Here is an 18,406-nt window from a genome sequence, read left to right as displayed (position 1 = left end):
CGTCTTCTCACCTTGCTTTTGTGAAATCAAATAGCAAAACTAAATGGATTAAATGTTAAAGTGATATTAAAGTCAACATTTCCCTATTAAGCATATAAAAGAACAGTTATTAAACATGTTAAAATTTAGGACTAGATTACAAGAGGAACGCAAATTATCGCTTTCACAAAATCGATATTTGTGCTCAACTGAGTAATACCAGTGCACGCTAATGTATATTACAAGTTGAGCGCAATGCGAACGCGAGCTTGTGTTCGCATTTCTGGGAAGCATTGCACTCACAAGAGCATGCTTCCAGAGGCTCCAATGGGAGCCTCATACTCAACCGAGCTCAGTAAAGGGGGTATGTCGCGCAGCGATGGCAGAAAAATGTATATATATATATATATATATATATATATATAAAGATACAAAGATAACTCAGGCACTTCCAGTAGATTAAGATAAAAGGAAAGCTTTATTTAATCCAAGTGGTAAAAACAGACTAAAGCTTAGTCTAAACTGACACAGCTTTAACGATTAACATACAGTGAATAAGGACTGCTGGGTTCCTGCTGCAGACATGTTTCGTGCTAGGATAGCACTTGTTCACTGCTTACAGGATACCCAGACTCCTCTATGTTTAAATAGGGAATTTCTTAAAGGTACATATACATTAATTCAAACATCCTTATTGTTTTTTACAATTCTATGTGAACTTGGATACCAAAATATGATACACTATCTCTAGTTTCTAATATTAAACTTTAAATTTTAAATTTTATAACCAAGCACATTATTATGATGGAGAGTTTTTTATATAGCAATTTTGCTTAATATATAGTGTTATTCAACATTTTAATTCAAAAGGATACTGCTAACTCTCTCAGTAATGGTATCATATATAGTTTAAAGCCCTATTTATATAATTAATCACCTCTTTTTGTGTGCACTTGTCTATATAAAATATATGTATCATATAGACATACCTAATTTGTTTAGAGACACCTAAGTTAGTAAGTTGGGGATTCATTAAGAAGAATTGTGAAAATTAAAATTAAAGAAGATTTAGGAAGATTTAAAGGGATATATATTTAGTTAGACACATAGATCAATGTCTCTTCTAAAATTCAATCCATGGGGGATAGAGGTACTGGCTGTAAAAATCCAGAAGACCTCTCTTAGGTCCAATTTCTCCTCCCTACTACCCCCTCTCCTCCATTGTGGAACATGGTCTATTGCTTGAACCGATAGTAATTTTATATCTGAATTATGGTTATCCCTAAAGTGCCGTGCAATTGGGGTGTCAGATTCGTGATCTTCAATAGATCTTAAATGTGCCAAAAATCTATCCTTTAAGGATCTTTTGGTTTTTCCAATATACTGCTTTTGGCACCCCCTACAGGTCAACATGTAAACTACATGAGTTGTAGTACAATTGATGTAAAAATGTATTTTATGTATTTTATTTGTGGTAGTTGAAGTAAATGTGTCACCCTCTGTTACATAGTCACAGGTCTTACATATTTTCTTTCTGCATTTAAAAAAGCCTTTTCGTTGTTGTAACCAACATGTATTGCCTGACTTCTTTGTGCAATCAGATGGTGACACATAATTTCCAATCGTTTTCCCCTTTCTTGAGACACAATCACATCCCTCTCTTACAATGTCTTTTAGTCCTGGATCCGTTTGTAATATTGGAATATTGCGTCTTATAATTTTACATATTTCAGGATATTCCATACTATATGTTGTAATGAATTTTGGCTTACATTTTTTATTATCAATGTTGCTTTGTTTATCTTTGTACACTAATAACATATCTCTGGATATTAAATCAACCTCGCTACGGGCTTTCTTCAATATGTTACTGTCATAGCCTCTGGCCATTAATCTTTCCGTTATGATGTCTGCTTGTTTATTATAGTCTTCAAGACTTGAGCAATTATGCTTGGCTCGGATATATTGCCCTTTTGGTATACCATGTATTGTATGTCGTGGATGACAAGAGTTGAATTCTAGGGTAGTATTGCCTGATGTTTGTTTCCTGAATAACTTAGTTTCTAAGGAACCTGACTTCACAAAGATGTCTATGTCTAAAAAGCTTATTTGTGTTGCATTTTGTTCCCCTACAAATTTTATGTCACACTGATTCACATTTAAGTAATCACAAAAATTCTCAACTCCTTTTCCATCGCTGTCAATGATAAAAATCAGGTCATCTATATACCTGGCATATAGTATGATATTTTGTTTGAGGGGTTACCATCTCCAAAGACGTGGAACCGCTCCCACCATCCCATAAAGAGATTGGCGTAACAGGGGGCAAACTTTGCCCCCATGGCGGTCCCACGCTTCTGGAGATAGAAGCTCCCCTCAAACATGAAAAAATTGTGTGTCAGCAAGTACTCAATTGAATACATGATAAATTGTTTAGTATTGTCATCATAATTGCTTTGACTTGTCAACATATACTCTATTGCTTTAAGCCCTTGTTCATGAGTTATAGAGGTATATAGAGAGGTTACATCTGCCACTAGGAACCTATAACTTTCTTTCCATTCTATATTCCTCAATTTCAACAGTAAATCTGTAGTATCCCTAATGTAACTAGGCAATTTGTTAACTAGGGGTTGTAGATAGGTATCCATGAGGTCTGATAGAGGTTCATTGAGTGAATTAATTCCCGCTATAATGGGGCGCCCAGGGGGATTGTTCATGTTTTTATGAATTTTGGGGAAGTAATGGTATATTGGAATAGTGGTATTCTCAGGTAATAATGCTTCCGCCATTGTTGCTGTTATTACATTGTTATTTCTTGCCCTATTCACAATTTTACTCAAGATTTCCTTATATTTAATAGTTGGATTTTCCTTTAACCTACTATATACCTCAACATCTTGTAGCTGTCGAGACATTGATCTATGTGTCTAACTAAATATATATCCCTTTAAATCTTCCTAAATCTTCTTTAATTTTAATTTTCACAATTCTTCTTAATGAATCCCCAACTTACTAACTTAGGTGTCTCTAAACAAATTAGGTATGTCTATATGCTACATATATTTTATATAGACAAGTGCACACTAAAGAGGTGATTAATTATATAAATAGGGCTTTAAACTATATATGATACCATTACTGAGAGAGTTAGCAGTATCCTTTTGAATTAAAATGTTGAATAACACTATATATTAAGCAAAATTGCTATATAAAAAACTCTCCATCATAATAATGTGCTTGGTTATAAAATTTAAAATTTAAAATTTAATATTAGAAACTAGAGATAGTGTATCATATTTTGGTATCCAAGTTCACATAGAATTGTTAAAAACAATAAGGATGTTTGAATTAATGTATATGTACCTTTAAGAAATTCCCTATTTAAACATAGAGGAGTCTGGGTATCCTGTAAGCAGTGAACAAGTGCTATCCTAGCACGAAACATGTCTGCAGCAGGAACCCAGCAGTCCTTATTCACTGTATGTTAATCGTTAAAGCTGTGTCAGTTTAGACTAAGCTTTAGTCTGTTTTTACCACTTGGATTAAATAAAGCTTTCCTTTTATCTTAATCTACTGGAAGTGCCTGAGTTATCTTTGTATCTTTTTACATACCTGTACTGTGGGACGAGCAGTAACTACTCGGTAGCATATCCAGGAGACTCGGTGACGTCATTCTCCCCCCCCATTGGAGCTCCGAGAGTGCCGTGAGAGCGTGCAGCGTGTAAGGAGGAAGAGATAGAGCGCGACGCTGCAACTGTTGTGGAGTATATATATATATATATACATACAACTTTATACATACAGGTGAAACTTGAAAAATTAGAATATCGTGAAAAAGTTAATTTATTTCACTAATGTAACTTAAAAGGTGAAACTAATATATGAGACAGACTCATTACATGAAAAGCAAGATAGTTCAAGCCGTGATTTGTCATAATTGTGATAATTATGGCTTACAGCTCATGAAAACCCCAAATCCACAATCTCAGAAAATTAGAATAGCACATGCAATCAATAAAACAAGGATTGTACATACAGGTAGAACAATATCGGACCTCTGAAAAGTATAAGCATGCATACTGTATGTACTCAGTACTTGGTCTGGGCCCCTTTTGCAGCAATTACTGCCTCAATGTGGTGTGGCATTGAAGCTATCAGCCTGGGGCACTACTGAGGTGTTATGGAAGACCAGGATGCTTCAATAGCGGCCTTCAGCTCTGCTGTATTGTTCGGTCTCATGTCTCTCATCTTTCTCTTGGCAATGCACAGTAATCCCAACGGTCATTGAACCAGGTTTTGGTGCTTTTGGCAGTGTGGGCAGGTGCCAAGTCCTGCTGGAAAATGAAGTCAGCATCCACATAGAGCTCGTATGCGGAAGGAAGCATGATGTGCTCCAAAATTTCCTGGTAGACGGCTGCATTGACCCTGGACTTAATGAAGCACTGTGGACCAACACCAGCAGATGGCATGGCTCCCAATTCAACACAGACTGTGAAAACTTCTCACGCTTTAAGCATCTTGTAGTGTGTGCCTCTCCATTCTTTCTCCATACTCTGGGTCCTTGGTTTCCAAATGAGATGCAAAATTTGCTCTCATCAGAAAAGAGGAATTTGGACCACTAAGCAACAGACCAGGTCTGTTTTTCTTTAGCCCAGGTAAGACGCTTCTGACTTTGTTTGTTGTTCAGGAGTGGCTTGACAAGAGGAATACGACATTTGAAGCCCATGTCCAGGATCCGTCTGTGTGTGGTGGCTCTTGATGCACTGACTCCAAACTCAGTCCACTCCTTGTGAAAGTCCCCAACACTTTTGAATGGCCTTTTCCTGACTATCCTCTCCAGGCTGCGGTCATCCCTGCTGCTTGTGCACCTTTTTCTTCCACACTTTTCCCTTCCACATAACTTTGATACAGCAGTTTGGGAACATCTAATTTCTTTTGCAATTTTTTTGCAAAATAAGTTTTATCACCAATTTTGCTTTGTTCGCTTGGTATTTTTAGTTGAAAGCTAAACCTAGGAGGTTCTTATGCAAATTTCTAAGCTCTTGAAGGGCTCCTCTTCTCTCAGGGCATTTTGATAGTTTTTCACCACTAGAGAGTGTTAGTTCATGTGTGTCATATAGAAAACACTGTGCTCACGCACGTGGAGTTAAGGTGAGCCATCTCTAATTGGATAAAATGGATGTCTGTCAAAAGAACTGAAATAAGGGGGCAGTTTGCAGAGGCTTAGGTACGAGGTAATCACAGAGGTAAAAACTGTATTTATATAACTGTGTTGGTTGTGCAAAACTAGATAATGGGTAATAATGGGATTATCTATCACCTAGATTATGAGTTTTGCGTTAGGAGGGGTGCGGTGCTAACGAGCAGTTTAAGTTCACCGCTCACTTACAGACAACGATGGTATTACAGGTTTTTACAAACCCGGCGTTAACCGCAAAAAAGTGAGCGAAGAGCAAAATTTTGCTCCACATCTCATCTCAATACCAGCTCTGCTTACGTTAGCGGTGAGCTGGTAAAACTTGCTCGTTCATGATTTCCCCATAGGAGTCAATGGGGGAGAGTTGGCTGAAAAAAAAACTAACATCTGCAAAAAAGCAGCGTAAAGCTCCTAACGCAACCCCATTAATTCCTATGGGGAAACACATTTTATGTCTACACCTAACACCCTAACATGAACCCCGAGTCTAAACACCCCTAATCTGACACTTATTAACCCCTAATCTGCCGCCCCCGACATTGCTGACACCTGCATTATATTATTAACCCCTAATCTGCCGCTCCGTACACCGCCGTTAAAATAAAGACACAATTACCTGTAAAATAAAACCTAACCTAAGTTACACTAAAACCACACTATAATTAAATAAATTAACTAAATTAAATACAATTAATTACAATTAAATAAAATTATATAAAGCACAAAAAAAAAAACCACTAAATAAAAAGCCCCCCAAAATAAAAAAAAGCCCTACCCTACACTTAATTACTTTGGGGCAATGCCCCGCAAAAGGCCCTTTTAGGGGTTATTTGTAATTTGGTGTAGGTTAGGGCTTTTTTTGGGGGGGGAGCTTTTTTATTTTGTTAGGGGGGTTAGAGTAGGTGTAATTAGTTTAAAAATCTTGTAATTATTTTATTATTTTCTGTGATTTAGTTTTTTTTTTCCGTTCTTTAGATAATTTTATCTAATTGTAATTAATTGTATTTAATTTAGTTAATTTATTTAATTATAGTGTAGTGTTAGGTGTTAGTGTAACTTAGGTTAGGTCTTATTTTACAGGTAAATTTGTCGTTATTTTAACTAGGTAGTTATTAAATAGTTAATAACTATTTAATAACTATTGTACCTAGTTAAAAAAATACAGAGGGTCTACCGCTCACCTTTGGTCAGACTCGTAATACCGGCGCTATGCAAGTCCCATTGAAAATATAGGATACGCAATTGACTTAAGTAGATTTGCGGTATTTCTGAGTCTGGCCAAAAAAGTGAGTGGTGAGCCTGTCATTTCAAGACTCGTAATACCATCTGGCGTTAAAAAGCAGCATTGGGACCGGCCAACGCTGCTTTTTAAGCCTAACGCAAAACTCGTAATCTAGCCGTATCTTTTTAAACAATACAAATTCTGGTGTAGACTGTCCTTTAAAACACAGTAACACTTCTTGTTAGCTCCAAAAGCAAAATAAACAGCTTTAACCTAAAGGCCCAGGATACGTAAAAACATTCTCTGTTTCATCTGAAAGATATTAAAAAAAATGTTCATTTAATGGATAAAACCAACCTTTTCTTTGTGAGTTGTTCCTATCTGCCAATGGGCATAAATATCCTGGTACCCAGCAGTAGAAAATCATGTTTTTTGGTTTGTTTTTTATTTTCACATTAAACAGTTGTTACCTAATTTTAATAACTATATTTTAACACATTTAACCACTGCCCTTTCTTATATGACAGAAACATTTGAATGCCATGTCACTATACAGGGAGTGCAGAATTATTAGGCAAGTTGTATTTTTGAGGATTCATTTTATTATTGAACAACAACCATGTTCTCAATGAACCCAAAAAACTCATTAATATCAAAGCTGAATAGTTTTGGAAGTAGTTTTTAGTTTGTTTTTAGTTATAGCTATTTTAGGGGGATATCTGTGTGTGCAGGTGACTATTACTGTGCATAATTATTAGGCAACTTAACAAAAAACAAATATATTTATTTATTTATAAAATATTTTACCAGGAAGGATACATTGAGATTTCTCTCGTTTTCAAGTATGTCCTGGGATCACAAAACATTGCATTGATACAATAGGGTACAATAAAATACAAAAACAATAATAAAAATACACATTATATGCAAACATTTAACATAGAGCAGGTATGAAATATTTATCCATGACAGGAGCATTCTGTTTTGAGATATGTATAGAGGGATCTCTTAAAGGATTTTAGGCTTGGGGAAGTTTTTAAAGTGTGAGGGAGGTCATTCCATAATTGTGGCGCTCTGTAGGAAAAGGAGGATCGAGCTGCTTTTTTTTTGTATTGAGGCAAGCTAAATAATGTGCTGTTATTGGATCGGAGGTTATAGGAGGTGGGAATAGCAGGGGAGAGCATTCTGCTCAGGTAGGGTGGGAGCTTCCCAGAAAGGCTCTTAAAGACAAGGCAGGAAAGATGGAGGGTGCGTCTGGATTCTAGCGACAGCCAGTTTAGTTCTTTTAGCATGTCACAATGGTGGGTCCTGTAGTTACATTGTAGCACAAAGCGGCAGAGCGAGTTATATAACGTATTTAGTTTATTAAGGTGAGTTTGCGGAGCAGGTGCATATACTATGTCCCCATAATCCAAGATAGGCATCAGCATTTGCTGTACAATCTTTTCCTTTACTGTAGGGCTGAGGCAAGATTTGTTTCTGTACAGGGCACCTAGTTTTGGATAAAGTTTAGAGGCAATTTTTTCTATGTGGAGTCCAAAAGATAGATTGGGGTCTAACAACATACCTAAGTATTTAAAAGAGTGGACTGCGGTCAGCGTGCAATTGGATTTTGTTTTGATGAGAAGATGGGAATTTTGTAATTTATGTATTTTAGGTCCCATTCCAAAGATCATTGTGACCGTTTTGTCAGTGTTTAGGAAGAGTTTGTTTTTCGAGATCCACTTTTCTACCTCTGTGAACTGGTCTTGGAGCACTGTTTCAAGCTGCAGCAGATCAGATTTGTTTGCATAGATTACCGTGTCGTCTGCGTACATGTGTACAGTTGAGGATTTGCAGACATTAGGCAAATCATTTATAAATAATGTGAATAGTAGGGGGCCGAGAATGGAACCTTGGGGAACACCACACGTGACTGGGAGAGGGAGGGAGTCAATGTTAGAGACAGAGACATATTGTGATCGATCCGATACATATGATTTAAACCAGGTTAACGGGTGATCAGCAATACCAGAGTTTTTTAGTTTGAGAAGTAGTAGGTCATGGTCCACTGTGTCAAAAGCCTTTGCAAAATCAAGGAAAATAGCTCCAGTTAGGTCTCCTTGTTCCATGGCAGTTTGGATGTCGTTGCAAACTTTTAGGAGGGCAGTTGTAGTGGAGTGATTCGGTCTGAAACCTGATTGATCAGGGGTCAGATAGTTAGAAAGTTGGTAATACTCGCATAATTGCGTATGGACGCATTTTTCTAGGATTTTTGACAATACAGGGAGCAGTGATATAGGACGATAGTTAGAAACCAAGGTTAACTCCCCACTTTTATGAATAGGCACTACTCTTGCAGTTTTCCAGAGTTTGGGTATGTATCCAGACACCAAGGATTCGTTAATTAGGGTTGCAACAGGCTTAGCAATTGCCGGCGCACTGAGCTTCAACAGCATTGCTGGGATTTGATCAGGTCCTGACTGGTTTTTCATTTTTAGATTATCGAGGTGTTTCTTAATGACACTGAAGGGTACAGGTCTAAAATTGAACTTTTCTATATTGGGTTTTTGCTGTTTTAGTGGGGCCTGATCCACATTTGTAGCTTCAGGATGCGTGCCATTTATTAGTTTGTCAATCAGGGTGGTGGAGCATCCTACAAAATAATTGTTAAAGGCATTTGCTACTTCTAAGGGGAGTTGCAGGTTTTGGTTATCCACATTGACAGTAGAGGGTTGGGAGTGGATTGGTGGATTTTGTAAGTTATTTATGAGTTTCCAAAACTTTCTAGGGTTACATATATTATTGTTCAGATTTTCACAGAAATATTGCGCCTTAGCCAATTTTGTTTGTTTAGTACATATATTTCGCCATTTTCTATATACACAGTGATCATTCATAGAGCCAGTATGCTTGAACTTTGACCACAATGAATCCCGAAATTGGTACATTTGAATGAGGTCAGCTGTGATCCAATTCAAGTGTGCTCCTTTTACTCTCACCTTACGCAGCGGTGCATGTAAATTCCAAACTTGTAGGAGTTCAGACTGAAAGAATTCAACTGCAGAGTCTAGATCTGGGATTAGGTTTAATCTGTGCCAGGGGAGGTTCTTGATGTCATTTAGAAATGATTGAAGATTAAATTTTTTGAAGGACCTGGTGATTGTAACCTTGGGAGAGGATTTAGTTGCCTTTATTTTGCGCACGCAGTACACTAAGCAGTGGTCACTGAAATTGTTAGGGAGAACACCTGCCTCCTGGATTCGGTCGGGAGAAGTGGAGAGAATCCAGTCGAGCAGGGTATGATTATGGCTTTTGATGTTTATGCGAGTTGGGGAGGAGATTAATTGCGTTAGATGCAAAGATTTAAACAGCGAGCGACAACTGTTATTTTTTGGATTCAGCCAATCGATGTTAAAATCTCCAAAAACCAAAATTTCACTTTTTGGGTTTTGAGTTATGGATTCACTAAGGAGCTGTGCTATGTCCGAAATGGAATGCACAGGGGAGCTTGGTGGGCGGTAGATTCCTGCAACAATGATTGATTTACTGCACGGGATCTCAATTTTGCCAGAAAGGAAATCAAAGGTGGCAGGAGAGCTAGATTTTTGTAAGGGGGTGAACTTTGTGGAATTGTCAACATAAATTACAATGCCACCTCCTCTCTTTGCTCTATCATTTCTATGGCATGAATATCCATGTATTGCAATGGCAGAGTCAGGTATTTTGCGGGTTAGCCACGATTCAGAGATCACAATGATTTTGGGTTTGTATTGTAAACACCAAGCTTGCAGTGCATCAATTTTCGGTAGTAAGCTGCGGATATTACAGTGCACAAAGGAGAGGCCTTTCTTAGCTGGAAGGCTAGGAATGGAATTTGTTAGGGGACCAGGGTTAGACTCTACGTCATTTGCAAGGGCAAGTAACATAAGGAATAGGAATTTGGAAATCATTTTTGATTGGCCATATAGTGAATGTGATACTTTATAATATTGTGAGGTGGGGGTAGGAGGGTTATTTTTTATAACCCTCCACCAGCACTCAGCAGATAAGTTACAGCAACAGAGCAGGCCATGATGTATGATAATTTGTTTTCCAGTTTGAGGTGTGTGCTTATGGCGGTTATTATGTGAACCAAATTGGAGTGAGAAAAGGGTTATCATGAATAACAGTAAGGATATATTTGGATTCATGTTAGTGGTATGAGGTGTGTAGATAAAAAATAAAAATGAAAAGTATATACACTATTGATGTGTGATATATAGCTATATGTAGGAAGAGAGGGTATTTATTCTATAGGGTTAAGTAGAAGGAAGGATGTGCTGATCAGTGGTTGCAGCTGTCATTTAAGGAGAATGAAATAAGTGTGGGAGACTATCTATAAAGGAAGAAATGAGCCTGGGGTGGGTGGGGTGAGGGGCAGGGTGGGAGGGAAACTATCTTGCAGGATCTACCTTTTTGCAAAGCAGGGGCACAGCTGAGATAAGTTCTGTATTTTCTTGCAAGGCTTGGGTAGATATGTTTAAAAATCAGACTAAAGGAGAGAGATAAATTAGCGTCAGATTGGGCTGCAAACATTTAGAGGAATGGGGAGGGAATATCTATGAACATTTGAGCTAAGGGTCATAAAAGCAAAAACACAGGGAAAGTTAAAATTACAGAGATAACACAGAGGTATTCATGTAGGGGAATAAAACCATTAAAGTCCAAAAAAGATACATGGCCTTAGCTGATTAAACTAACTTTTAACATAATGGTCAGACATAATGGTAATAAAATATGCATTTTAAATCATAAAAACAAAACAATAAATAGCCAATACATATAACAATACACACATCAGAAAATAACAGGGTAGGTTAAATATAATGATATAACTATCTTGCAGTATCTACCTTTTTGCAAAGCAGGGGCACAGCTGAGATAAGTTCTGTATTTTCTTGCAAGGCTTGGGTAGATATGTTTAAAAATCAGACTTTTTGCAAAGCAGGGGCACAGCTGAGATAAGTTCTGTATTTTCTTGCAAGGCTTGGGTAGATATGTTTAAAAATCAGACTTTTTGCAAAGCAGGGGCACAGCTGAGATAAGTTCTGTATTTTCTTGCAAGGCTTGGGTAGATATGTTTAAAAATCAGACTTTTTGCAAAGCAGGGGCACAGCTGAGATAAGTTCTGTATTTTCTTGCAAGGCTTGGGTAGATATGTTTAAAAATCAGACTTTTTGCAAAGCAGGGGCACAGCTGAGATAAGTTCTGTATTTTCTTGCAAGGCTTGGGTAGATATGTTTAAAAATCAGACTTTTTGCAAAGCAGGGGCACAGCTGAGATAAGTTCTGTATTTTCTTGCAAGGCTTGGGTAGATATGTTTAAAAATCAGACTTTTTGCAAAGCAGGGGCACAGCTGAGATAAGTTCTGTATTTTCTTGCAAGGCTTGGGTAGATATGTTTAAAAATCAGACTAAAGGAGAGAGATAAATTAGCGTCAGATTGGGCTGCAAACATTTAGAGGAATGGGGAGGGAATATCTATGAACATTTGAGCTAAGGGTCATAAAAGCAAAAACACAGGGAAAGTTAAAATTACAGAGATAACACAGAGGTATTCATGTAGGGGAATAAAACCATTAAAGTCCAAAAAAGATACATGGCCTTAGCTGATTAAACTAACTTTTAACATAATGGTCAGACATAATGGTAATAAAATATGCATTTTAAATCATAAAAACAAAACAATAAATAGCCAATACATATAACAATACACACATCAGAAAATAACAGGGTAGGTTAAATATAATGATATAACTATCTTGCAGTATCTACCTTTTTGCAAAGCAGGGGCACAGCTGAGATAAGTTCTGTATTTTCTTGCAAGGCTTGGGTAGATATGTTTAAAAATCAGACTTTTTGCAAAGCAGGGGCACAGCTGAGATAAGTTCTGTATTTTCTTGCAAGGCTTGGGTAGATATGTTTAAAAATCAGACTTTTTGCAAAGCAGGGGCACAGCTGAGATAAGTTCTGTATTTTCTTGCAAGGCTTGGGTAGATATGTTTAAAAATCAGACTTTTTGCAAAGCAGGGGCACAGCTGAGATAAGTTCTGTATTTTCTTGCAAGGCTTGGGTAGATATGTTTAAAAATCAGACTTTTTGCAAAGCAGGGGCACAGCTGAGATAAGTTCTGTATTTTCTTGCAAGGCTTGGGTAGATATGTTTAAAAATCAGACTTTTTGCAAAGCAGGGGCACAGCTGAGATAAGTTCTGTATTTTCTTGCAAGGCTTGGGTAGATATGTTTAAAAATCAGACTTTTTGCAAAGCAGGGGCACAGCTGAGATAAGTTCTGTATTTTCTTGCAAGGCTTGGGTAGATATGTTTAAAAATCAGACTAAAGGAGAGAGATAAATTAGCGTCAGATTGGGCTGCAAACATTTAGAGGAATGGGGAGGGAATATCTATGAACATTTGAGCTAAGGGTCATAAAAGCAAAAACACAGGGAAAGTTAAAATTACAGAGATAACACAGAGGTATTCATGTAGGGGAATAAAACCATTAAAGTCCAAAAAAGATACATGGCCTTAGCTGATTAAACTAACTTTTAACATAATGGTCAGACATAATGGTAATAAAATATGCATTTTAAATCATAAAAACAAAACAATAAATAGCCAATACATATAACAATACACACATCAGAAAATAACAGGGTAGGTTAAATATAATGATATATCTATCTTGCAGTATCTACCTTTTTGCAAAGCAGGGGCACAGCTGAGATAAGTTCTGTATTTTCTTGCAAGGCTTGGGTAGATATGTTTAAAAATCAGACTTTTTGCAAAGCAGGGGCACAGCTGAGATAAGTTCTGTATTTTCTTGCAAGGCTTGGGTAGATATGTTTAAAAATCAGACTTTTTGCAAAGCAGGGGCACAGCTGAGATAAGTTCTGTATTTTCTTGCAAGGCTTGGGTAGATATGTTTAAAAATCAGACTTTTTGCAAAGCAGGGGCACAGCTGAGATAAGTTCTGTATTTTCTTGCAAGGCTTGGGTAGATATGTTTAAAAATCAGACTTTTTGCAAAGCAGGGGCACAGCTGAGATAAGTTCTGTATTTTCTTGCAAGGCTTGGGTAGATATGTTTAAAAATCAGACTTTTTGCAAAGCAGGGGCACAGCTGAGATAAGTTCTGTATTTTCTTGCAAGGCTTGGGTAGATATGTTTAAAAATCAGACTTTTTGCAAAGCAGGGGCACAGCTGAGATAAGTTCTGTATTTTCTTGCAAGGCTTGGGTAGATATGTTTAAAAATCAGACTAAAGGAGAGAGATAAATTAGCGTCAGATTGGGCTGCAAACATTTAGAGGAATGGGGAGGGAATATCTATGAACATTTGAGCTAAGGGTCATAAAAGCAAAAACACAGGGAAAGTTAAAATTACAGAGATAACACAGAGGTATTCATGTAGGGGAATAAAACCATTAAAGTCCAAAAAAGATACATGGCCTTAGCTGATTAAACTAACTTTTAACATAATGGTCAGACATAATGGTAATAAAATATGCATTTTAAATCATAAAAACAAAACAATAAATAGCCAATACATATAACAATACACACATCAGAAAATAACAGGGTAGGTTAAATATAATGATATAACTATCTTGCAGTATCTACCTTTTTGCAAAGCAGGGGCACAGCTGAGATAAGTTCTGTATTTTCTTGCAAGGCTTGGGTAGATATGTTTAAAAATCAGACTTTTTGCAAAGCAGGGGCACAGCTGAGATAAGTTCTGTATTTTCTTGCAAGGCTTGGGTAGATATGTTTAAAAATCAGACTTTTTGCAAAGCAGGGGCACAGCTGAGATAAGTTCTGTATTTTCTTGCAAGGCTTGGGTAGATATGTTTAAAAATCAGACTTTTTGCAAAGCAGGGGCACAGCTGAGATAAGTTCTGTATTTTCTTGCAAGGCTTGGGTAGATATGTTTAAAAATCAGACTTTTTGCAAAGCAGGGGCACAGCTGAGATAAGTTCTGTATTTTCTTGCAAGGCTTGGGTAGATATGTTTAAAAATCAGACTTTTTGCAAAGCAGGGGCACAGCTGAGATAAGTTCTGTATTTTCTTGCAAGGCTTGGGTAGATATGTTTAAAAATCAGACTTTTTGCAAAGCAGGGGCACAGCTGAGATAAGTTCTGTATTTTCTTGCAAGGCTTGGGTAGATATGTTTAAAAATCAGACTTTTTGCAAAGCAGGGGCACAGCTGAGATAAGTTCTGTATTTTCTTGCAAGGCTTGGGTAGATATGTTTAAAAATCAGACTTTTTGCAAAGCAGGGGCACAGCTGAGATAAGTTCTGTATTTTCTTGCAAGGCTTGGGTAGATATGTTTAAAAATCAGACTTTTTGCAAAGCAGGGGCACAGCTGAGATAAGTTCTGTATTTTCTTGCAAGGCTTGGGTAGATATGTTTAAAAATCAGACTTTTTGCAAAGCAGGCCCATTTCAATTATTTATTTTTACCAGTGAAACCAATATAACATCTCAACATTCACAAATATACATTTCTGACATTCAAAAACAAAACAAAAACAAATCAGTGACCAATATAGCCACCTTTCTTTGCAAGGACACTCAAAAGCCTGCCATCCATGGATTCTGTCAGTGTTTTGATCTGTTCACCATCAACATTGCGTGCAGCAGCAACCACAGCCTCCCAGACACTGTTCAGAGAGGTGTACTGTTTTCCCTCCTTGTAAATCTCACATTTGATATTGGACCACATGTTCTCAATGGGGTTCGGATCAGGTGAACAAGGAGGCCATGTTCTTAGATTTTCTTCTTTTATACCCTTTCTTGCCAGCCACGCTGTGGAGTACTTGGACCCGTGTGATGGAGCATTGTCCTGCATGAAAATCATGTTTTTCTTGAAGGATGCAGACTTCTTCCTGTACCACTGCTTGAAGAAGGTGTCTTCCAGAAACTGGCAGTAGGACTGGGAGTTGAGCTTGACTCCATCCTCAACCCGAAAAGGCCCCACAAGCTCATCTTTGATGATACCAGCCCAAACCAGTTCTCCACCTCCACCTTGCTGGCGTCTGAGTCGGACTGGAGCTCTCTGCCCTTTACCAATCCAGCCACGGGCCCATCCATCTGGCCCATCAAGACTCACTCTCATTTCATCAGTCCACAAAACCTTAGAAAAATCAGTCTTGAGATATTTCTTGGCCCAATCTTGACGTTTCAGCTTGTGTGTCTTGTTCAGTGGTGGTTGTCTTTCAGCCTTTCTTACCTTGGCCATGTCTCTGAGTATTGCACACCTTGTGCTTTTGGGCACTCCAGTGATGTTGCAGCTCTGAAATATGGCCAAACTGGTGGCAAGTGGCATCTTGGCAGCTGCACGCTTGACTTTTCTCAGTTCATGGGCAGTTATTTTGCGCCTTGGTTTTTCCACATGCTTCTTGCGACCCTGTTGACTATTTTGAATGAAACGCTTGATTGTTCGATGATCACGCTTCAGAAGCTTTGCAATTTTAAGAGTGCTGCATCCCTCTGCAAGATATCTCACTATTTTTGACTTTCTGAGCCTGTCAAGTCCTTCTTTTAACCCATTTTGCCAAAGGAAAGGAAGTTGCCTAATAATTATGCACACCTGATATAGGGTGTTGATGTCATTAGACCACACCCCTTCTCATTACAGAGATGCACATCACCTAATATGCTTAATTGGTAGTAGGCTTTCGATCCTATACAGCTTGGAGTAAGACAACATGCATAAAGAGGATGATGTGGTCAAAATACTCATTTGCCTAATAATTCTGCACTCCCTGTATATATGTATATATATATATATATATATATATATATATATATATATATATATATATGTATATATATATATTGCTAGAAAAAAAAGGTTACCATGCTTAAATATTGCTTTTTCATTTACATGACAGAGATTTTTGTAAAGTTTCCTGTCCCTTTAAAGTTGCATCTGGGGTCAGAAAGATAATACAGTATTCCTCTGTCTCACCATCCATTTATTGAGCACCTCATTAAATTTCCATGAAGCAAGTCACCTAGATATCCTATATCGACGACGATCATAGAAGTAAAGGGGAACGTAGGTAATTTCCTTTTTTAGAGTATATGTTTAAAGGGACAATCTAGTCAAAATTGAGTCCTGAGGAAGTCTGTTAAAAGGAAGAGGATGAAACATGCATAGGCGTTATTGTGGCCAGCGCACATACTGTCTATGGTAGAGTAATCAAATAAGGACTGACTGCCAGGTCACTGATTATTTGTGATACGACATACACAGAATCAAAGGAGGATCTTGTGAGTAAAACTAAGAATAACTCACTTACATGCTGACAGATTAAACTGTTGCACTTATCACTTCCATTTCAGCTTCTACTATCAAGATAATTAAATAAATCTATGGGGCGCGATCCGATAAAGAGTGTAGTTTGCCGCACAAGCGAGGGAACCCCCACCTCCCGCAGTTTCAGCTCGCAACTCGAGCTATCACATATACGGCGCCGTCAGAGGCTAAACTGCCGGCGCCTACAAAACCTGACTAAAGTTATTAAATCTCCCGTACTTTCTAACACGCCTCCCAAACATAGCCCGACACGTCTAACCCTCTATCCACTATCCCCCCTCACTATCCTAATAATAAAATATGTATTAACCCCTAAACCGCCGCTCCCGGAACCCTCCGCCAGCTATATTAAATCTATAACCCCCTAATGTGATCCCCCTACACTGTCGCAAGTTACATTACATACCCCCTAATGTGAGTCCCTTACACCGCCGCCATCTACCTTACCTACCCCCTAAAGTGAGCCCCTACCCTGCCGCCATCTATCTTACCTACCCCCTAAAGTGAGCCCCCTACCCCGCCGCCATCTATCTTACCTACCCCCTAAAGTGAGCCCCCTACCCCGCCGCCATCTATCTTACCTACCCCCTAAAGTGAGCCCCTTACACCGCCGCAATCTATTTTAAAAATATTAACCCCTAATTTAATCCCCCTACACCGCTGCCAGCTATATTAACTATATTAACCCTAATTATATTAGGGTTAATATAGTTATTATATTATATATATTAACTATATTAACCCTAATTATATTAGGGTTAATATAGTTAATATCGTTATTATATTATATATATATTAAGTATAATAACCCTATCTAACTCTAACATCCCTAACTAAATTTTTATTAAAATAAATCTAATTAATATTAATATTATTAATTAAAATATTCCTATTTAAATCTAAATACTTACCTATAAAATAAACCCTAAGATAGCTACAATGTAATTAATAATTACATTGTAGCTATTTTAAGGTTAATATTTATTTTACAGGTAACTTGGTATTTATTTTAACTAGGTACAATAGCTATTAAATAGTTAATAACTATTTAATAGCTACCTAGTTAAAATAATTTCAAATTTACCTGTAAAATAAATTCTAACCTAAGTTACAAATACACCTAAACTATTAATAAATTAAATAAACTACAAATATCTAAACTAAAATACAATAAAATATTCTAAACTAAATTACAAAAAAAAACAAACACTAAATTACAAAAAATATATAAAAGATTACAAGTTTTTTAAGCTAATTACACCTATTCTAAGCCCCCTAATAAAATAATAAAGCCCCACAAAATAAAAAAAATTCCCTACCCTATTCTAAATTTAAAAAGTTCACAGTTCTTTTACCTTACCAGCCCTTAAAAGGGCCTTTTGCGGGGCATGCCCCAAAGAAAACAGCTCTTGTGCCTGTAAAAGAAAAACACAATACCACCCCCAACATTACAACCCACCACCCACATACCCCTATTCTAAACCCACCCAAACCCCCCTTAAAAAAAACCTAACACTACCCCCCTGAAGATCTCCCTACCTTGTCTTCACCCAGCCGGGCCAAACTCTTCATCCGATCCGGGCGATGTCCATTCAAGCGGCAGTGAAGTCTTCTTCCATCCGGGCGATGTCTTCAATCAAGCGGCAGTGAAGTCTTCTTCCATCCGG

This window comes from Bombina bombina, chromosome 3 (genome assembly GCF_027579735.1).
Source record: "Bombina bombina isolate aBomBom1 chromosome 3, aBomBom1.pri, whole genome shotgun sequence".
Taxonomy (NCBI): Eukaryota; Metazoa; Chordata; class Amphibia; order Anura; family Bombinatoridae; genus Bombina; species Bombina bombina.
The sequence above is the reverse complement of the archived record's forward strand: the minus strand, read 5'-3'. Positions refer to the sequence as shown.